We start from the raw sequence: 22,723 nt of genomic DNA on the forward strand, positions 1-22,723 counted from the left end.
CCAGACTTAGAGTTTGGGTACCTCTTCAAGATGATTTGTGTTAGACCAAAACTGTGCATTACACCAGGGACACTGACATGAGGTGAAGTCTCCCTCTTCGCTGACTGTCATCAACTTGGCCCACGTACAGCCTCTAGCATTCTTTGCTACAAACTTCTTGTTTCCCTCTACTGGTTTTTTTTTTTTTTTGACTTTATTTATTTTATGTATGAGTGCTCTATCTGCATGTGCACCTACACGCCAGAAGAGGGCATCAAATTCCGGTATAGATGGTTGTGATCCACCATGTGGTCACTGAGAATTGAACTCAAGACCTCTAGAAGAGGGGACCTGCACTTATCCACCGAGCCATCTCTCCAGCCCCTCCCTCTCCTTGTAACGGCTAGATATTTGGTCATGCGGCAAGTGTTTTTTAAAGGTTATACACATTTTTCATTTCTGTTTAAATTCCAAAGGGCTCTGTGGTGGGTAAGAGGATGGGCAATGCTTCCTGAACTCAGGATAGGGGCTAGCTGGAGGCAGAAGTCACTGACAGAAGCATAACATGGCCGGGCTTACGCCCTTAGGCCCCTTCGGGAGACAGAGGAAGCCAGGGGGCCCAGGCCAAGCAGCGGCTGGGGTTGAGGGAAGAGCTCGAGCAATGGCAGACCTGATCGGAAGGGAAGACTGAAGGCTGCACTATGAGGGGCTGGAGGACAGAGGGTAGACTACGAAGCCCCTCTCAGGTCAAAATGGTACCCCTCCCCCAACCCCATCCGCTGCCCAGAGCCATCAAGTGATCCTCACTGCCTGCCTGGCTCCATTCATCTACTTCCTTCCCCAGAGCCATCCCAGGTACCCAGCGGAATGTGGCCGCTCCCCTCCCCGAGCCTGCATACCTGTGTGGTTATGAGTCTCTGTGAACTTGGGCTGATGCTCCACAGTCCCCAAACCTAGCACATTATAAACAGGACCGAACACTCGGTGAAGATAAAGTTAGGCCGTGTAGGAAGGATGGTGATTCGAGCAGCCTGGGTTGAGCGTCTCCCTCTGGGCCACAATCCCAAGCAATGGAGGAGTCCTTTGCTTATCTGGCTTCCTGATTCTGGCATGTTCTGCCTAGCAAGTGTACTCCCCCATGGGCCTGCTTGTCTGCCAAGGCTGCGTGCTGAGAGCCATGTGTCAAACATGACTTCCTGCTCTGTGTGGCATCAGATACTTTGGCAGACAGATCTCACCTGCTCGTCTTTCTGGTTTCATACAAGCACGCACAGACAACACACTCTACTGGGTAGAGGATGGACCACATGCCATGGGGACACCAGCACTGGGTCTCCGATCCCCTGAACTTGCTGTACTAGGAGCAGGGTCCAAGGCTGGCATGACCACCCGTGACAGTTGCAGGGCAGTATGGTAGCTTTATGAGGCCGTGAGGACAGGACAGCTCTGTGTTTCCTAGGTATGACACACAAACCAGAAACTTGTCAGAATCTCAGGTCGGGGACACCACTTTTTGAGGATCAGGATCTCCTGGGTCAGGAATGGCTTGGGAAAATGCCAGTCTCACTTTCCCCCGTCTACAGAAAGGGGTTGGGGGGGGGCGGCTGCAAATGTGGCTCAGCTGACAAGAGTACACACACGGCACATGCTCAAAGCCCACATAAAGGGGGAGAAGCCGCATAGTCCTATCACTTCAGAGATTGGGCAGTGGAGGCAGGAGGATCAGAATTTCAAGGCCAGCCTGGGCTACATGAGATCCTGTCTCCAAAAAAAGGAGACCCAGGTCCCAGAGTACTACTTCAGCCTGGTGACAATGCAGAGAAGCCAATAAAGGAGATCTCATCGTGACCCCTGTTCGCTCTGTCTAGTGACACAGCCCTCCCTTTCTTGGAAGCAATAAGGAAAAGGGTGTGAAGAACAGAATAGCCAGCAAGCCCAGTTTAGGGAATCCATTTCTGACAAATAATCAAAGTATATGAAAAAACTTGCAGTAAGCCCAAGTGAAAGAGGTCAGCCCCCTGGTTGGGACAAATGTACCAGGGCACGTGAGGGGTGAGCTGGAGATTAGGAAAAGGCATGATGGACTTGATGGCTACTTTGGGAACTTTCTATAAATCCAGAGTTACTGCTGGGCATAGCGGTGTACACCTTTAATCCCAGCACTTGCAAGGCAGAGGCAGGTGGCTCTCTGTGTTCGAGACCAGCCTGGTCTACATAGTGAGCTCTCGGATAGCCAGGGCTAAATAGTATTATAGAGAGTGCAGCCAGGCATGACAGAGCACACCTGCAATGCTGGCACACGCAGTGTGGCCACCCAGTGACTGTTGCCCAGGAGGGAACAGTTCCTGCGTATACCAGAAGAACATGACAAGGCTGCTCTGTGAGCTGTGTGCCACTCATCTGTTAATGCTCCCAATAGCCCATGATAAGAACACTGCTCCAGGAGGGCCATTTGGCCCAGGGTACCAAAGGTTCATATTCGCCATGTTGCTTTTGGCTGGCTCATGAGTTGAAGTGGATAAATGTAATTTTCCTTATATACTCTCGTGTGCGTGCGTGCGTGCGTGCGTGCGTGCGTGCTTGTGTGTGTGTGTGTATGTACATGTACCAGAGGCTGGTGCTGTGATACACTGCTCGTGTGTGTGTGTGTGTGTGTGTGTGTGTGTGTGTGTGTGTGTGTACATGTACCAGAGGCTGGTGCTCTGATACACTGCTCATCCATCTGATGTTTTGAGGCAGGGTCCCTCATGGAACCTGGAGCTAACCAATTGGCAAGATTTCCTGGCAAGTCCCAGGGATCTTCTTGCCCCAGGGACCCTCCGGCCTCTGACTCCCCAGAGCTGGGATCACTCTGGGTGTGTGCTGCTGCATTCAGCTTTTCACACAGATACTGGGACCTAAACTGAGGTTCTCATGTTCACACAACAAGCACTTCACTGACACAGAGTCACCTCCCCAGCCCTTTTCCCCATGTATTCATACTCAGTCTTTAAAAATGGCTGCCAAATGCTCATAGTGACAATCCTAGCACTTGGAAAATAAAGGCAAAAGGCATGCTGGTTACTGCATGACAGAACTTAGAGGAGAACATTCCAGAACACCATCCCAAACAAATCTGTAAGTCTGTATCAGTATACTGCTGAAAGACTGAAAAATTGCTCTACGATACGTGTGAGTGATCCTGGTCTCCACACCACAACAGGAACAGGGAGAATCCTATAAACTCAGCACCGAGTCAAAGAATTCAGACCTCTATGGCTGTAACTCAGACGACAGCCTGCCTACCTAGCATGCGGTAAGCCTGGGTTCCATCTATACAGCACTACATAAACTGTCGCCCCAGCACTGAGAAGGCAGAGGCAGGAGGATCAGGGTTTCGAAACCATCCACTGATACAAAGTAAGTCTGAGTCCAGCCTAGGCTATAGGAGACCTGTCTCAAAAAGCAAAGCAAAACCAAACCAAACCAAAAAACCCCACACCCCAAAGTACCCATAATATCCCTGTGGAAGAAGTACAGCAAGTACCCCAGGCAGAAGCAGGGGTCTTGAAGAAGCTGGACGCGTCCTGTTTTTTATCTGGGGCTGGTTACAGGGATGTGTTTTGCTCTGTCAAGACACACCCACTAGAGCCAGGTATGGTAGCTCACAACACTGGAGACACCAAGGTTGGAGAATAGAGAGTTGGAAGCTAGTCAGGGCCGCATAGTGAGATCCTGTCTTTCTAGAAGGAAGGCAGAAGACGGACGGTATCCTCATGACACTTGCTCTTCAGTAAAAATAAGTTAAAGAAGAAGAGCAGCTACTTACCATGTGCGTCAGAGCCAGTCACAACCAACAGCTGTTTGTACATGGGTGTGGGCACGTGAGCATTGTGTGAGTGTGTGCATTTACATAAGTGCATGCTGAAATGTCTCCGAGTGTACTGTGTGGATTCACATGCACCTGTGTAGACACGTGATTGTGTGTGCGTATGGTAAGTAACAATGCAGTTTAGCAGAAGTGGTCCTAAGCGACAGCCAGCAACGGAAGAGGTCAACTGTCGTTTGTCAACAGTGCTGTCCATTGTCAAAGCCACGTGTTTTGCGGTCAGCTGGGGAATGTCAGTGACCTACAATAAACGACAAAGGCCATTTTCACTGACATTCGTTATTTACAAGCATTGTTCTATGCTGGGTGTTGGGCCAAGAACTCGGTTTGTATTTTCTGTTCTCTTCCTTGTGCCCATCTATAAATGGGGGAGCCAGGAGAGGACAGCTGAAGGCTAGGATTGGATGACCGGAGTCCTCTGGCTAGTCCAAGAGCTGCAAGCATTCCCTGGATTGAGCTGTCTCTCTTATTTATCAATCCGTATCTTGCCTAGACCCAGACTTGTGGCTACAGAGCAACACAAGGAAGGCCTAGGTTGCCTGAGATCTTGAAGTCCTCCTTAGGGACAATCAATACAAATATAATCAGTAACAACAGAGGACGGGACGAGAGGCAGGTGTAGACAGAAGATGGAGCTACAGGGAGGGGTCTATGCTTTTTGGCATCCTTAGACCAAGGCACAAACCACAGCCCTGAGCTTCCGGAGTCCCAGAGAAATGGCCCCAACCTCATCTGTACTGCCCTTGGCCGGAGCGTGGACATAACGACCACAGAGAGCTCTGCCTGGGGCTAGGAGTTCCAGCACCCGGCAAGCACCATCTGCAGGAGTGGATGCAGGCTCTGGCTGCCTCCTGGGGTGCACTTCTCTAGGCCTGTGCCTACCATGAAGAAATACAGCCCTAACCTGGTAAGCAGGACACTGTTTGGAAATACACTGGAAAGAGTCAGTAAGTGTGGCTGAGATGAACTCTAAACAGACGTCTTGATAGCTGCTCACCAGGCTCTGCCTCCGTCACGTAACTGAGGAACTAACTGCCCAGCTTTCACAAGCAAGTTCTGCAGGGGGCCTATCAACCCTGTACATAAGACCCCCACCCCAAGTAGGCATGGACTGTTCCTATAGATCGGGGTCCCTGCCACACAGTAGCCGGTTTTCATGATATAAATGTTTCCATGGTAGATGCTCCAAGCTATAAATGAGCCACGTCTCTGAGGACCCTTGGTAAAGTACCACCAAGCCGTTCCCAACACCCTCAGGTCTACCACAGTCACTCACACACCACTCGGGTCACCAGGGAGGGCAAGCAGAAGCAGGAATGACCTCCCTGGTCTCTCAGCTTAGCGGCCTCTGGGGGGACAAGTGCCTTGTGTCACAGGGAGGCGAGGGTAAGTTCCTCGGGGACCCAGCTCTTCTAACCAGACTGCTGGCATAGAGAAGGTGCCAGAACTACAGAGTATTCAATACCGTAGTCGTCTGGAGGCTCCGTGCCCTTAGGGTAAGAGGAGAAGGTATGTCTGGGAGGCCAGGCCAGACTGCGAATCTCTGTGCTCCGCCACACCTGTCCCTGGGCCTCTCTCACTGAGATACCAGAGGGTGGCATGGTAACTGCCCACAACAAACACTGTGCAGCTGCCAAGGCTAGAGCTGCAGGCCACCCAGGGACAGGAAAGGCCTCTCAAGCCCGGTAAGGGAGGCCCTCCGAGGACAGCAGGGGTCGCCCTTGGCTTTGTTGCCTTAGTTTTCTTGGCTTCTGAAGGCAGAAAGGTTCTCCCCTTCACTCTTGTAACCAGATCATGTCGGTCTGTCGGAGCTGGGAGTTAGCAGCCAGGGTCCTGGCTCTGTGTGCCATCCTCCTTAGCTGCCTCCTGACCTCCAGCAAGGTCTTGGCATACTGAGACGAGAGGGATGCTTCAAGCCAGGTGCCCAACGAGCTGTACGTGACCTCACTCCTTCCTTCCCTTCTTGCCTATTATTGTTGGTGTTGCTATGCAGCCCACCACCTCCTCAGTACTGAGATTACAGGTACCTGTTACCTAACCTGGTAACACTCTCTCTTAAGTCCCCAATGGATACAACATCAGAGTGACATCCTGGATGTCTGGATACTGATTTTATAAAATATTGCCCTGAACTAAGCCATAATCCTAAATAAAATCTGCAGCAGAGGCACACCGGTGGTTGTATTTTGGAAGATTACTGCTTATAATGTAGAGTCGCAAGGTGCCTGTATTCTTTTTAAAGACATGTTTTTGTTGTTGTTGTTTTTGCTTTTTTTGAGACAGGGTTTCTTTGTGTAGCCTTGGATGCCCCGGAACTCACTCTGTAGACCAGGCTGGCCTCAAACTCAGAGATCTGCCTGCCTCTGCCTCCCGAGTGCTGGGATTAAAGATGTGCGCCACTACCGCCTAGCTTTAAAAACATATTTTTTTTTTTTTTAAGAAAAAGAGGAGCAAGGGGAAGGCTGTACATAGCAGGGCCTGGAGGAAAGGAAGAAGAGGAAAAATGATACAATTATATTTTAATTTTAAAAACAAAATAATACCTAAAATGTTATTTTTTTACTTATTAGGCGGTGCATTTGCCATCCCACCCATGCCAAGGATGTGTGTGGAGCTCAAAGGACAGCTTTTGAAGAGTGGTCCTCGCCTTCCACCATGGGATGTAACTCAGGCTGTCAGGCTTGGTGGCAAGTGACTTTACTGAGTGAACCATCACTGGCCCAAGGGTCTTCATTCTTTATAGACTCCCACTAAAAGACAACAAGGGAGGCTGGCTCTCACTTCGGCAGGCAGATAAAGAGCAAGAAGGGAGACAAACAAAACCCTCTGGTGTAACCAAAACATATCTCAAAGAAGGAAATTCCCCACCTACACTGTTTCTCAGCATGCTACGGGCTGTGGAAAGTGAGGGCTCATGGAGGAAGTCCCTTCGTAGCCTCGGGTGGGCCTCACTCGTTGACACTTCTGGAGAGTACTACAGGCTCACAGGGTAGGACACAAACCATACTGCAGGGTGACTGCACTGCTCTTGGAGCAGCACGGTCTCCTGTGACAAGCTGCAGACTCCCACAGATGCTCTCTGGTCAGGTGCCTGATGGGAGTACAGGCTGGAACAGGGCGTGTCCGGGAAGTCAGGGCAGAGCCCACAGCGAAGCAGTCACGAGCTCTCCCACAGCCTGGCAGGTCAGGCCTTCCAGCACACAGCAGCCAAATGGCTTCCCAGGCCCCCGTGCTCCCGAGCAATTCTCCGAGGATGGCCAGGTGGCTTCCTTTTTCAATATCTAACCTTTTCCTTAATAAACAATAACGTGACTATACCAAACTTTGGAATTTAGAAACGGGAAGTAAACTCCCCATGATTTCACAGTGCTGGGCAAACCTCCCAGCCCAGAATCACTCTACACTTGTCCGCCTCCCACTGGGGAAGCAGGACTTGTGTCCAACATTCATTCCTAACAGATACTCCATTAAGGTCCACGTCCAAACAGACAGGCAGGTGATCCCAAGCCTCCAGCCCTGGTGCTCTGAGACTTCCTCCCCATGGAGCATGCGTGCCTTGCTCATCAACCCTTGACACCCTGCCAGTAAAACCTCTCAAAATACGTGGAGATTCACGTGGAGTTGTAAGAAATATGAAGTTACTCAGTTTCCCCTAACGGCAGCAAAACCTACACAGCACTGTTAAAGTCAACAGGCCGACCTCACTGCAGTGGAAATACTTCCATCGCCACCAGGGTTTTTTAGGGTGGTTCATCTGCTTGTGAGGTTAGGCTTTGAGTCACATTTTTTAACTTGTTCCTTTCTGGCATTTGAAGCTCTCATTGATGACGTATTAGCCTGAGAGTCTCTGCCACAGTCTTTAACCACTACGCAACTGCAACCAACCACTTTACAAGATTTCTCCCCTTGATCCGTTTCACAGAGGCCCATTCCCTTAGTTTCTTTTTTTTTTTTTAATTAATATTTTTTATTTATTTAATTTATGTGTGTTGGTGTGAGGGTGTCAGATCTTGGAGTTACAGACAGTTGTGAGCTGCCATGTGGGTGCTGGGAATTGAACCCGGGTCCTTTGGAAGAGCAGGCAGTGCTCTTAACCACTGAGCCATCTCTCCAGCCCCCCCTTAGTTTCTTGTTGTCAGCCTTAACTACGTTAGCTTGGTGCTCGGCACAAAGGGTCTCCACCAACGTGCATACGTGGGCTCGTGTGACTGGATGCAGGCATGCAAAGACGGGCTTCGTGTTGGCCTAAGGGTTTGGCAGCTTCTCAAATCCGTGTGCTAGGTTCTTATGGATGAGCCTGACACATGGAACCCACTGTCTACAGAATCCAGAGCTGGCACTACGAACCCCAAACAGGTGCCCTTGAGGACAGTGCAGGGGACAGTGGGTGCCAGCATTCTAAGAACCTTCCAGAGCTACTGAGGGCAGCCTCCAGATCCCCATTCAAGTCCCTGCGTGCAACACTTCCAGTCTAGTGCCCTTCCACTAGACCGCCTCCCTCCCCCCCCACCCCCCCACCGCTCCACTGTTGCCTTGGTGGGTGGCCTATCAACACAGCTTGGGTTTTGGCCTGGCTGGAAGGGTGTGGGCCCTAGGAAAGCTAGCCAGGTCCCTGGCTGGAAGCCTGGGACCCACAGCTAAAGGAGCAGAGGGCACAATACAGCTGACGTCGACTAACACACGTCCTAGCAGGTGCACCTGGATGTCACCCAGCCTCCCTCAGCACTCGGTCGGTATTTCCCAAGGGTCAGGGAGCCACAGAGGCCCAATACTTCCAATAAGTCCAGGGGGAGCTAGTGAACGCTGGGGAGTCCAGATTCCACTTTGGATAGCTCCATCCTGTTGGAAAGAAGCCACGCTGTTCAAGTGCTCACCACAGTTCCCTTGCTCTTCAAGTCTCCCTCTTCTCTTTCTGGCCACCGTGTGGACACCTTTTTTTTCTGACACCGTGGCTAACTGCCCTTCGGCAGTGAGGCCCAGAGAGATGCTTGTGCTCAGAATCATCTGAGGAGAACACAGCAAGGGTCAGAGAGGAGGAAGGGCCATGTCTGGCCATCGGGCTGTCCAAGCCCAGGAAGATGGCCAAGGTTTTATTTAGAATTTCTTTTGTTTCCTGTCTTAAGGGCCCTGCAAGTCCAAACAAGAAAAGTCAAGAAAAAAAAAAAACCTGAGAGACTTGATGTTCTTGCCAAACATTCTCTCAAAGAGCGCCAGGCGGGGGCTGGCCAGCAGAGGACACAGCTGTCTGTCGCTGTCAAGTGTCACTGTGGCTTATCCATCTTTCCTCAGCAGGACCTCTGATACACTCATGCTCAACATCTGGGCCTCAGAGGGACAACTAAAACACTAAAGGACTGCCCAGTGATGAAAGCGGACATGAAACCCATTCTGTGAGATGCAGGGCAGGCTGTGGGGGCGCGGCAACATGGCAAGTGTCACCTGCCTACTGGTTCTGCCTCTGTGATTTCTACCCAGCCATCTACTACAAACCTTCCAGAAGGTTCTGCTTCCAAACTGGACATATTAAGCCCATGCCATCATAGGACGCCATGTGGCTTTCCCCAAACAAGAAGGTAGGGCTACATTCTACCAGTCATTCGATGGGGTGTCTGGTCTCCTGATAAAAAATGGCTAAATTGAGCCAGGCGTGGTGGCGCACGCCTTTAATCCCAGCACTTGAGAGGCAGAGGTAGGCGGATCGCTGTGAGTTCGAGGCCAGCCTGGTCTACAAAGTGAGTCCAGGACGGCCAAGGCTACACAGAGAGACCCTGTCTCAAAAAAACAAAAACAAAAAAAAAATGGCTAAGTGGGGAATTGAACCCTGGTCTGTGCTGAGTTCATACAACCTCACCGTTTTGAATAATGACTAAAATGTAGTTTCTTGGCCAGGAGCCGTATTTGCACCGACCACCAGTCTCGCATGCCTGAAATTAATTTGCCAACATCTTCAGTCATAGTATCTGATTGGCTTAGAGAACAAAAGGAGGCATCTTCTTCAGGGAATAAATAAGCCACAGATTGTGCGTTCCATCTTTGATGAAATGCAGATTTCTCATTAAGGGAAAGCCTTCATCTACAAACACAAGAAAGGCCCAGGAAGGAAATGAATATGCAATTTATAGCGGGAAAAGGTCTCATCAGCCATCAAAGAGGGCTCCATTCCCCTATCAGTGAAGGCCTGTTTAAAACGACACCACTGGGCCTTGGCATTGTTTGTTGTCATGGCTACAAAGAAGAAAGATGTCCATCACGCAGGGTAACAGCAAAGGGAGAGACAATTCTGCAGAAACACCCACATCTTGGAATTCTACACACCCTTTGACTCAGCAATTTCCCAGGTAAGAATTTACTCTAATGCAGAAACTACAAATACGTGTAAGGCCACGCTCACAAGGATGACCATGGTCACCCTGTCTACAATAAGTAAGAGCTGTGTCAGGCATGATGGCTCATGCCCGTCATCTCACTGCTTGGAAGGCTGTGAGTACAAGATCAGTCTGAACTACAGAATGGGTTTCAGGGCAGCCCGAGCTACACAGAATGAGACCAAACAAACAAACAAAAGAGTCAGGAAATGGTGTGGCCCCACAGAGGAGCTGGACTTGGCCACTGATGTGGCCACACAGGAGAAGGCACCATGGTAACAGGCTCAAAGATGTAGAGAGGATGCCCTTCACCCATCACTGGAAAGAGTGTTTCCATACAACAACAACAAAAAAAACCCTCACCTTATTTTCAGACAGAGCACAGAGCTTGCCATGTGCCTCCGCATGTGTGTGTACAGGACAGAACACATGTGCTCTTGCACATGCGTGTAGGTCTGGGGTGGAGAGCAGATGCTATCAGAAATCCCAGGAGCTGGTCAATCCCTTATTCTTTGAGTTTTCCTAAATTTTCAACAGCGAATACAAGTACAGATTTGGGAGACAGACTGCTTGAGTTTAAAATACCAACCTTGTCACTTCAAAGTAGTGGCCTCCGGGTGGCTGCAGGGACAAAATGAGTTGCTGCCCGTAAGCACTGAGGAATGTTGGGTACTGGGGGCAAGCCAGCTATTGTTCAACCTGGTTCCAATGTGTCATAGCGGTACAACTACAGCCAAGGATTTTTACTCATCCCAAAACAGGATAAGTGATGCGCCCACATCCGGGATCCAGAGAACCAACATGTGGGAATAGCTCAGGCCGAGCTTGGTCCAGAACCTCAGAGCTCTGCTGTGTTAGCAGTTTTATGATCTATAAGGAAAACTGCTAATTGAGATGACGGGACTACTTTTATTGTTTTTTCAGAGGACCGAGGTTCAATTCTCAGCACTCACAGAGGGGCTCACAAGTGCCTTTAACTCCAATGTTCACGATCTGAGATCCTATTCTAGCCTTTGAAGTTTTCTGCACACGGTGTACACAAATTCACACATACACAAACATTTAAAAATAGTTAAATAAAAAAAATGTTTTGGTTTGTTTGTTATTTTCAAGACAGGGTTTCTCTCTGTGTAGCCCTGGATGTCCTGGAATTCACTCTGTAGACCAGGCTGGCCTTGAACTTAGAGATTTGCCTGCCTCTGCCTCCCAAGTGCTGGGATCAAAGACACGCACCACCACTGCCCAGCTACAGTGCTTTGGTTGGTTGGGTTTTGTTGTTGTTTTAAAGATTTATTTATTTATTAAGTATACAGTGTTCCACCTGCATGTACACCTGCACATCAGAAGACGGCACCAGATCTCATTATAGTTGGTTGTGAGCCACCATGTGGTTGCTGGGAATTGAACTCAGGACCTTTGGAAGAGCAGGCAGCGCTCTTAAGCTCTGAGCCATCTTTCCTGCCCATTGCTATTGGTTTTTTGTTTTTGTTTTTGTTTTTGTTTTTAATAAGGAGGATAATGGTCACAACAGAGAGGTTCTCTTGCCTTAAAGAAAGTAGAAGGGGGCTGGAGAGATGGCTCAGTGGTTAAGAGCACTGACTGCTCTTCCAGAGGTCCTGAGTTCAATTCCCAGCAACCACACAGTGGCTCACAACCATCTATGATGTGATCTGATGCCCTCTTCTGGCCTGCAGGTGCACATGCAGGCAGAGCATTGTATACATAATAATAAATAAATAAATCTTTAAAAAAGAAAGAAAGTAGAAAAGGGGATGAAATATGTCCATGGATGATATTTGGATCTAGGAGCCCAGTGAGGCTCTAGCCTTACAGCAGCCCTGTGCAGGGAAGGGGGCCCCTGCCACACTTAACCTCCATTGGGAATCTCAGCATTCCCAGGTACCAGAGGCAGGGTTTCTCTGTATAGTTCTGGATGTCCTGGAACTCACTCTGTAAACTAGGTTGACCTCAAACTCACCGAGATCCACCTCCCTCTGCCTCAAGGGTGCTGGGACTGGATGTGTGCAGCATGACTCAGCTAAGCCCACTGCTTTTATCTTCATATCTCTACTGTGTACAAAGTTTAAAAAGAGGACAAAAATCAAACCAAAACAAAAACATCAGGTGGCTCAAGCCAATAACCCCTTCCCCAATCCTCCCTTCTATACTAGAATTGCTTACACAGGGGCCACAGGATGTTGCCAGAGGAGTGCCAATGGACCCAGAGGACATGTTTCCAGAACAGTCACTTAGTCACTACCTCTCCCCAATCAGAGAAAAGTTGGGCCCTACATGGAGCAGCTGCAGTGAATCTTTTAACGTAGGGGCCTGGATGGCTGGGGCTTTTCTGCTCTTCCAGACAGGGTGGGGCTGACAGAGAGCCTCTGCCTGGCTCTTAGGTGCAGCAGTGCATCACCCTCTGCTTGCTGTCTGGGTTTCCAGGAGGCCTCTCCTTACTGCTTCCACTCAGGGCAGACACCATGTACTGTGGGCAGATGCAGGGGGTAGTAAGGGGAGACTCGGGTCATCCTCCTGAGCCTGAAGAAACTCCATATTTCCCAGAAGAGGACTCTGCTTTGGGTTTGAGAGTTTAGTACATCCGTCTCCCCTTCCTTTTTTTACAAAAGGCCATTTGTTGAGGGAAGATAAGGCACAGGACCCTGCTTCCTCCAGCAATCACTATCCTAGGAGGGACCTGCCTCGGAGCCCTGGGGATGGTAACAGCAGGTGCTGACCCCTCCCCACAGAGGGACCCAGAAGCCCCATGTGCAGAATAAAGAGTGCTGAGTGGCGCTCATTACCAGCTTGGAAGGCCGGCTTAGAGGATATCCAGTAATTGCAAGGGTTTTGTAAATGTTAATTACGGTTGCCTTAATTAGCTCCAAACCCATTGATCTATGGATTATATTAGGTTTATAAGTGTAATTACCTTAACAGGCATATGGATTACAATTATGCTCCACTAAAACCCCAAATGTATAGCATATCAATTAGCCAAGGGACCATTCTGATTCCTCAGGGTCACACTGTTGAAATGCTGGCTCTTCAGGGCTTTATCCTGAAGGCTGCTCCCTGCTATACAGATGGAGGGGCTTTGAAGTTGGGAGGGAGGGAGAAGGAAGAAGAGGCCACATGTCCCTGGAAGCCCAAGCCACCTGGGTGCCATGAACCCTGGATTCTCACCTCTACCCAGGAACTGTGTGTGTGTGTGTGTGTGTGTGTGTGTGTGTGTGTGTGTGTTGTATGCATGCCCTCCCCCCACCCCACCTCATGTGTAAGTGCACACTTGACAACCTCAGGAGTTACCCTCAGTGTGCTCCCACTTTGGTGTGAGAGGTCTCTTACTTGGCCCCAACGCTCCCCCCCACCCCACCCCCAGCAACCCAGTGGCTAGGCTGGCAATCCAGGGAAGCCCAGGGAGTCCTCCTTTCTCTGCCTCCCTTCTGCTGAGATTAAAAGTACACACCATCATATCCAGATCTGTTTATGTGATTTTCGGGGATTGAATTTAGGTCCTCGAGCCTTTTTGCCCCCTGCATGGCAGTCATCCTACAACACCAACACCATCCCAGCCTCTCCAAACCAGCCTTACTCCCACTCGGTTCTGACCCCTCCTTCCCGGCCCATGGGCTGTGTCCTCTCATGCCACATGTAGCATCCCACCTGCCCTTCTCTCTTTATAGGGACACTAGAGTTGAGGCTGATGGGGAAACCTAGGTAGGACTCGAGTGACAGGACGTAATGAAGGGGATCAGATATGTAGGAGATCAAGCTGGGACTTGACACAGTCCCCAGGACAGAGAGTGATGTCTTTGACAGACTGGGTAGAAGAGCAGTGGCTTCTGTGTCCCTGTGGGCTGGGCTAGTCTCCCGGGAAGAAAAGCCACAGAGCAAATCACATTGTCATGTGCTCTCCACCTTAGTGCCTGGGGTCAGAAGGTAAGAGTCTGGGGGCTCAGGGGGTGACCAGCTGGCTTGAGCTTGCGGAAACATCCAGTTCCCTCTTACCTGGCCTTGTCACTGAGATAGTAAATATGGCCAGAGGCCCTGTAGCTAGGCTTCCTGCTGTGCCTTATAACTGCCACCTGCCCTGGACTCCCAGAGGCTTCCACCTGGCCTTTCTCCCTGCCTCGGGCACTGTGGGGCTGGCTGCCTCGGCCCTCCTTGTTGCCTTCCTCCCCTCTCTCTCATGTATATGCTCCTCCTATGCCCACCTATCGCAACAGGGCACAGTGGGCAGAGGGCCTGGTGCTCAGGGTGCCCCACCCTTCCACCATGACACTTAGCTTGAAAGTGGGCTAATGCTATTCCCTACATACCCCCAAATCAGGAGAAAAAGCCATCTTTGCTTGGTGGGCTGCGAATTAATGGACTGTGATGTATCCCTGTCTCTTTGAGAGACAGTGCTCCTAGACTGTCCTCCCTGGGGGGGAGGGGGGCATGAAGGTACTGTAAGCTCTTAACTCTCCAGGTGTTGCCTCCCTTGCCAGTTCCTAAGCCCAGCCCAGTACTGCCCACTCGGCCTGATTGCTTCTGCTCAGAGGTCAAGCCTGTTGGCCAAGCAGTGGGCCAGGGCCTGAGCACCTCAGCCCAGGCCAAAGGCAGTCAGGAATGATAACACCCCTCTAAGGGGGGGGGAGGGGCTTACTTCTGCCTGTTCAAACTCTACATGTGGACATTCAGGAGGACAGGTGATGGCCTTTTCTAGAACATGCCTTCTGCCCATAGACATTCATGAACAGAATTAAAAGAATCATTAATGAATCTTAAGTCTTAAACACTTAAGTGAGAAATTAGGAATGGTAGTAAAACACAATATAAGAAAGCGCAGTTTGTTTGGTTTTAGTGGAAAGCCCTCTCCCACCCCACTAAAAGAAACAGCTCAACTGGTCATTCTCAGGGGACTGTAGGATTGAAGGGCATGCCTATAAGGTGACAGACAGCATCGCTTGAACACTGTCATCACCACTGTGGAACCTTCGTCACATTTGGGAGCAATTCTAACCAGGTTACAGGGATGTTCCTATTGGCTTGTAATGCTCCCAGAAGCTGGCATGGTCAAACATCCTGTCCACCACAGGAGAGGAGGAGGCTTCACGATGGGGAGGATTAAGCCAAGGCCCCAGCACCCCAAACTGGCAAGGATACAGCTCTCCCCAGGACCTTCCTCACTGAGGGGCCTGCAGGGGCTGAGGCTGTGACCCACTCTCTGTTCTGAAGGTCCCCTAAGCTTTAGCTACAATGTAGCACACACATGGCACACCCACATGGATCAGTACACTCCACTGAGACTGCCTTCCATGACGTTCCAGAAACAGCCACAGCCTGACTTCAGGCCTGCTGGGTATCCATTCATAATGCCTGCTGTAGGATTTAACTCTGGATGACCTGTGAGGTGAGACCCTGAGGAACAAGCCACCGTCATCCCCAGCACAGTAAGGATGCTATGCAGGGCCCTACACTCATTCCTGGCTGAACTGTACAAAACCATATGGGGGTGAGCTATAAGCAGCTACCAAGCCCCTACAGGGAGGGTTGTGGGCCATGCATGAATATTACTGCTGAGCCTCAGCAGCCTAGACAAGTGTTATTATCCTCATGCATCCTCAGAGGAGGTGGGCTCTACAGGTTTCAGTGGCCAGGTTTGTGTGTTCCCTCCTAGGCATGGCCACCTGCTGCTTTCAAGAGCTGGGGCCTTTAGGAGGTAAGAAAGCCCTGAGGCCTCCCCAGTAGTGAATGACATTGAGTTACTTATGAAGAGGCTTCAAACCATCTCCTCTCTCGGTTGCTTTTCTGTTCTCTCACCTCCAAAGGGCAGGCAATTTCTCGCAGAATTAGGAAAATCGCTTTCATTTTAAAAAGAAGAAAAAAACGCAGCCTCAATTAAACACGTAAAAACAGGAAGGACGAATGGAATCTTGAGGGCAGGAAATGGCTTTTTTTTTTGTAGCCTGCTGGCTTGGGCCTAGGCTGGCCCCCACAGGCTCCCCCACCTGATGAGACAGGGAGGACAGAGCACAGCATAGCATCACTGTGGCCGAGGGCTGGCTACACAGATCTCCCTTCTCAAGGAGGGTGCTGAACCCAGGAAGGGCTCCCTGCTCCCAGGCTTCCCCAGCCTCAGCCTTGGTAGAACTTCAGATCTCCTCCCTCCTGGAGTCTCCCAGCAGCTGCAGCCACAGGCACCTGTTATGCGCCCACACGAATGTCAGCCCTGGAATGGCATAAGTCTGAGGGGAGGATGGTAGGGTCTGGGGTCCCCTGGGCCAACTAGGAGCCTATAGCCTAGGGGAAGACAGGACAAACCCCAGTCAAGGATTCCTGTCTCACTGGGTGTATGTCTTGTCCACCTAACATACGGCCTTGATCCCAGGGTTGCAGAGGACTGGCTGGAATGGGGGTTGGGGGGAGAAGATATCCTCCTTCCTTTTCACATCTCAGACAAGGACCTGTGTCTGGGCATCTGTCCCTCCGACAGGTCCTGACAGAGGATCTGGTCTGCACTTTACCCTGAGCTGAGTCCCGGGTGGCAGTAAGGGTGCCCTAGGTAGACCCTGTTCCTAGGACGCGTGCGGCACCGTGGGTGCAGAAGACACTGGTCACAGAGTGTCCACATCGTAGCTGCAGTAAGAGCTACAGGATAGGAGGGCCAGAAGGATCAGTGTGATGAGGTCCAGATGTGCAGGACACAGCTGGACAGCAGCTGTGAGGACAGGTAGGTACGTCCTCTGAAACCCCCAAGGATGGCGAGGGAAGGGCGTGGGGAGAGTGCCTCGGCTTGATAGGTTCAGGGCAGAGCAGACAGTCAGCAAGCGAGGGCTCCAGACTTGTGCTCGGGCATTTTTTTTTTTTCAAGCTGAAATGACTACAAATACTTTTTCCTTCTGGTTTCAAAAGAAATGAAAACATCTTTATGAGTTCCTAAACTATGGCAAGCCCAGCCCATGTAGCCCCAGGCCCCAGCATGAAAACCCACAGGAGCCACCAAGACAAATGAGAAGCATGGCTGGGCTGGGCCGGGCTGGGGCGGCCAGCGGAGCGCACTGCCAGGGTGTACAGTGCCTGGGAAAGGGCTGCTCCAGAGCTGCCCTCGGGACAGCAACCTGAGAGAGGCCCAGGAGTGAGGGGTCCAATCTACACTGAGTGCCCTAGCTGGAGTGGCATAATGTTCTACTAGCTGGTGAGACAGAAGGGATGGCATCCTGCCAGGGCTACAGCCGGGCATCGGGGAGCGTTGGGGTAGTGCAAGTTTGCTGCAGGCCCTGGGCTGAGCATCCAGTTAGAGGAGGTACCAGTGGCAGCCAGTGCCTTGCACCAGCTACCCACTACCTTCCAACTGCACAGCTTGCTTCAGGCTGGGCATGCCTGCCACCCACTCTCTGGGCCTTGACTTGTGACACCACTGGAGCCTCGGTCCCAGCAGCTGTTTCTAGTCAAAAGGACCCTACCATGTGGACAATGGTCTGATGTCCAGGAGTCCCTTGTAGCGCCATGTGCCCTGGACTGCTATCAGCAGCTAGACAGTGATGGGAAGACAGGGAAAGTGGGGACTTTACGGTGATGTGGACTCTAGGGTCTACTAGTTGTTACTGCTCCTGAATTTGAATTATTTAAACCCAGAGGCCACTGAGTTTAAATAATTTACTCTATTTACTTTCCAGGGTTGTTACAGGAAACAGAACAGGGGCTTGTCTCCTGGCGTACTGAAGAGATGGCTATTGTTTTTATTAGGAAGTCAAGGAGTCTGAGGCACCTGGAGGTCTCCAGCAGAGCCAGGGCCACATTCCAAGGCTTAGCCTGCCGCCTTGGCTTGCCCACGGACAGTCCATAGCCCACTGGACTTGTGGGGGACTCCTCAGTCAGGCTGCTGCAGGAGCTGAGACACCAGCCGCCCAGCAGCTGGGACACTCACCCACCCCCAGCACTTCTGTGCGTTTCCTTCAGTCTGGCTGCAGCAGTGCTGCTGTCTGAGTGCGGCCTCCAAGTTTATTTTAAACTATTTCACGTGGAAAAACTAAGCTTCCTCTTTACTGGTGGGTTCCAAGAGGGGTTAACCCCTTCCTCTCCAGGCTCTGTGACTCCTGCCCCGTCCTCTACCCCCAAAACAACAACAACAACCAAGGACTGCCTTCTAAACACTACTGGAAAGCCTATTGCCCATGAGCACCTGAATCCTTGGGAGCCGAGACCCTGGAATAAGCCCATGCAACTGTAAAGGTGGGGAGCCTAACAGAGAGATGTGGAAGACCTGGGTGGGGTGGGGGGGAGGGCAGGCAGAGCAGCCTGCTATCCACAGACTCCCTAAGCTTAGTCTCACTCCTTAACAGGTCAGCTCAGAGCTCACCAACCTTGCTCTGTTTCCAAGGCAGGATATTACCTTCCGTGGTCCAGAGGAGTCAAGGAATGAAAGTTAAAAGAACTGCTTAGGACAGACTATGGGTAAGGGCTTGTAAGTTTTACCATGGTCCCCAGGTTCTGAGAGACCAGGGCAGACCTGGGCCTTGGCATTCATAGCCCGGGAAACCCTGAAATGGCTGGTCTTGGTTCTGTAATCTGAACCCTTTGGGCCACACTGCAGTGGGACACAGAGTCCAAGCCCCATTGCCAACAGCAAGCACCTTCTCTTCAGAAACATCAGACACTGAACGGGTGGGGACCTGCTGGAGCCCCACAGTACCCTGCAGGCTGACAGTACCCCTAGCCTCCCATGGAGCCCTCTTCCTGCTATGGCTCTCTGTATAATTTAGACCACAAAAGAAAGAAAGAGCGAGAAAAAAAAAAAAAAAAAGAAACCAAACAAAATTAAATGAGAGAGAAACCAAGCATTCTGTTGCGGCTGTGTATAGTTGATGCCCTGAAGTAACGTCACCCCATACCAACTTCTAAAGCTGGGTGCCCCAGGGCCTTGGAGCCTCCTGTTCTGCCACCCCTCCTCAGGCTAGAAGGGTGTCCAGGAGCTTCCTCTCCAGCAAAGGGCTCCAAGTTTCCAGGTGCCCCCCTACAAACCCATCACTGGAGCCATCTTCTTCATCACTAGTGCCCAGGTCCTGAACCTGAGATCCCCTGACTTCAGAGCTCACACCCTGCCACAGAAGATTATCACCAACCACAGTGCCCTTCCCCTGGACACCGAATCCTCCTCATAGCTAAGCCTTCACTGAGGACACAAGGGCACACACCGACAACAGCCTTGCCAACCCTTTACCATCAGGCCAACCCCAGGCACGTCAGCTCCTTCCCAGGAAGGCGGGCTTCTGCCCACCCGGATGTGCAGTGAGAAGCCTGAATGGGGCGGCCGGAGGTGGGGGGGTCCTCTGTTGCTCAGTCTGATGGCCACAGTCCATGCTCCCCAGGCCAGGCCAAAGAAGGCCGGTGGGGAGTGAGTAAGTGGGAGTCAAATTCTCCCTGCTGGAGGAGGAAGGGAGAAAGGAAGGTTGCAGCCAGGTGCCACTGATGAGTACCTCACACTTCTCACAATGCACGTAGACGCAGCGATAAGCACGCCTGCTTAGGTGCATGTTCAGGGTTGTGGAACGCATGCACATTTCCCCTCCACTAGTAACTGGCAGGGGCGGGGTGGTGGTGGTGAAAACAGCTACATCCCAGAGGGCACCTCTCACCCTAGGATTAGAGTCTACCTGGAGAAATGGGCTGGTGCCTGGGTTGTGGCAAAGACAGAAGATGAACGTGAAAGAGCTTTCTACACCAGAAACCCAGGAAAGGCACAGGGAATGGGGAAGACATAAGAAGGAGGCGGAGCCAGCTGGAGGGACTGGGGACCATCTGAACAGTGAAATCACAATCTCATGGGGCAAATAGAAAGCTGTGACCTCACGGTGGCATAGACAGGCCTGAGGGAAGGGAACACTTGCTTTTAGACACAAATGGTGACACTTCCCTCTGATGGCAGGCAGATGAAACTGTGCAAAGGGCCCACACCTGAGGCACTACAGTGGGTGTACCCTCCTCAATCCTATTTGCTGTGTGTAGGCCTCCCTACTGTGTGTGGGAGGTGGAAGGGGGTGTCTTCCTCAGAGACTTGGCAGCTTAGACGCTTGCTCCAGCCAAGAGCAAAGCCACAGTAGAGTCTGCGTACATGGGACACATGAGTTTTAGACTGGCCGGATAGGCCCCAACTAAGGACACATTTACTCAACTGAGGGCAAATGACAAAATTTTCCCACCACCATCATAGAGGCGACAGGCTCGGGCTGGGAGAGGGCTCTGTGGTTAAGAGTGTGCCTTGCTCTTGCAGAGGACCTCAGTTTAGTCCGCAGCACCTTTATCAAGGGGCTCATCACTGCCTGTGGCTCTTCCAGACCCTGTGGGCACCTGCACTCACGTACATATCCCAGTCCTACCATATGCACATCGTTTAAAAAAATAAAAAAAAATCTAAAAATAGAAAAGAAAAGACCAGTTCAAACCAGAAATGTCAACAAAGAGTAGTAGGTGAAAGCTGGTGAGTGGCAAGTGTCTCCTCACAGATATTAAGAGAAAGTAGAAATGGATGGCAGCTGATACCTAAGGTTGCTTCTGCTTGGGTGAGGGCCTCACACCCCGACCTCCCTATGCAGCAGATGATTGTCTTGAACTCCTGCTTCCAACAGTGGTCAGCATCCTAATCAAGCAATCAATGCTAACCTCATCAGTAACGGGCATCACTGGTTATACACTGGGAGGATGGCACGCTGGGAGGACGGCACGCTGGGAGGACGGCACGCTGGGAGGACGGCACGCTGGGAGGACGGCACGCTGGGAGGACGGCACGCTGGGAGGACGGCACGCTGGGAGGACGGCACGCTGGGAGGACGGCACGCTGGGAGCACTACCCCTGGTCTGCTAGCCCCACAGAGGGAGCTGGATGGCATCACGAGGGAAAAGCACGTGAAACAGCTGCCTGTGAGTGTCATGACTGCCGATCCTGACAAAGCCATGGCCAGGGTGGGACATCGACATGAGGGAGCCTGGAGGCCACCATGGGACTTCATGGCTCTCTCTAGTGTCCTGAGTCATCAGAGAGATCTGAACAGGATTTGTCTCTGCAACAGTGCATAAAGAAAGATATCTATTTGGAACATTCTAAGATTGTGTTGAATTAAGAAGGTTGGGGGAATTCTTTGTTACGTGTGTGTATGTGTTTGTTCATTCATCTGTGAGAGTGTGGGTGTGCCTGTGTGGAGGTCAGAGGGCCACCAGAGACAGGGTTGCTGCTGCAGACACCAGGCTAGCTGGCCTGTACACTTCTCATGACACTCATAGCTATGTCTGCCTAGCTCACTGAGGGAGCACTGGGCTTGCAGATGCTGACACATCTGGCTTTATGTGGGTCCTGAGGATTTGAACTCAGGTCAAAGCATGTGGAAGCTAGTGTTGCCACATGCTGTGGAAAGTCACCATACTGCTCTAGTGCCCAGCTACAGCCAGTGGAGCCCCCTGCTGGTTGAAGTGCCTCTGAGAATCCATCATAAAAGAAGCCCTTCCAGGACCCAGGCAAACTCCGGAGTGGGGTGGGGACACATGGGAACAGGGGCGGAGAGGCATGGCATGACAAAGGGCTCAAGGAAAGAATGAGGAGGGGACAGTAGGGGACTTAGTAGACAAGGACGATCCTGACACAGGGACCCCAGGCCCTGAGCACAGTTCCTCAGGATTCTCCCCCTGTGATGGTACCACCTGGAGAAGAACAAAAAGGAAGCCTCCATGGGTCACAGAACCCGCTTTGGTTCTTGAGACCCCAGCCTGACCTGAGTCCAGCAAGCTAGCCTGACCCCAAATGTGACAAAGACGCGCAACAGCAGGGGAGCAAGAGGGGGCGAGCATGCATGGGACAGAGTTTGGAGTTCAGGGGCATGAATTTGAATATGTGAGTGTGCGAGGCGGGTGGGGGTGGTGTGGGAGGGGGTGAGAGGAAGGGGGCGGCTGGCTGTGAGTGCTTTTGAGTGTGCACTGGGGCCTGACGTGCTGCCTGTGGTCTGTGTGTTCAAGTCCTGAACTCAGGAAGGGTTGGCTCTCCCAGAACCTGGTGACAAAGCGCCCTCTCGTGGCCAGAACAGGAGGCAGTGCACGAAAGAGAGAAAGGAAAGTTGACTGTGGAGGTCCTGAAAGAGGCCCAGGGGAAAAAGCTGAGGAGGGATGGGAAGAAAAGGAGAGTGCGAGGAGCGGGGCCAGGACTGGAGAAGGCCAAGGCATCTTGGATGTTGACCCCTTCCCTGGTGGCCTCTTGTCCTCCCTGGGCTCCACCCTCCCCAATACTGCGCAGACCAGGGCAAGGCAAGCGGGCTTTGACCAGATGCATGGCTTTTAGCTGGCACGTGGACCTTGGGCATGAGAGGAAATGAGGTTGCTTCTCCATGGAGCGGGCGGCTTGAGTGGCAGGACAGCCCAACACCAATGTCCCTGCTCTATCCGGGCCTCGGTTTCTGCATGTGCAAATGGAGATAGCACATGATATTGGGGGCTCTACCACCCCTTGGAGACTCTGTTCCATTTCCCCTTTCATCAGCAGGAA

At 51.5% G+C, this 22,723-nt stretch overlaps 1 protein-coding gene across 3 annotated transcripts in view; it reads right to left on the bottom strand.

Moving 5' to 3' along the window:
- The window catches only part of LHPP (phospholysine phosphohistidine inorganic pyrophosphate phosphatase), a 95,448-nt gene that overhangs the window by 25,439 nt on the left and 47,286 nt on the right, over nucleotides 1–22,723 (bottom strand). The window contains exon 7 of one of the 3 annotated variants that reach the window (XR_014777548.1): nucleotides 3,788–4,088. The exons of the other annotated variants lie outside the window; for them this stretch is intronic. The gene's annotated coding sequence lies outside the window, so the exon portion shown is untranslated. The remainder of the gene's footprint in view (nucleotides 1–3,787; nucleotides 4,089–22,723) is intronic. 3 annotated transcript variants of the gene reach the window in all.

Source organism: Acomys minous (assembly GCF_964271855.1).
Source record: "Acomys minous genome assembly, chromosome: 2".
NCBI lineage: Eukaryota > Metazoa > Chordata > Mammalia > Rodentia > Muridae > Acomys > Acomys minous.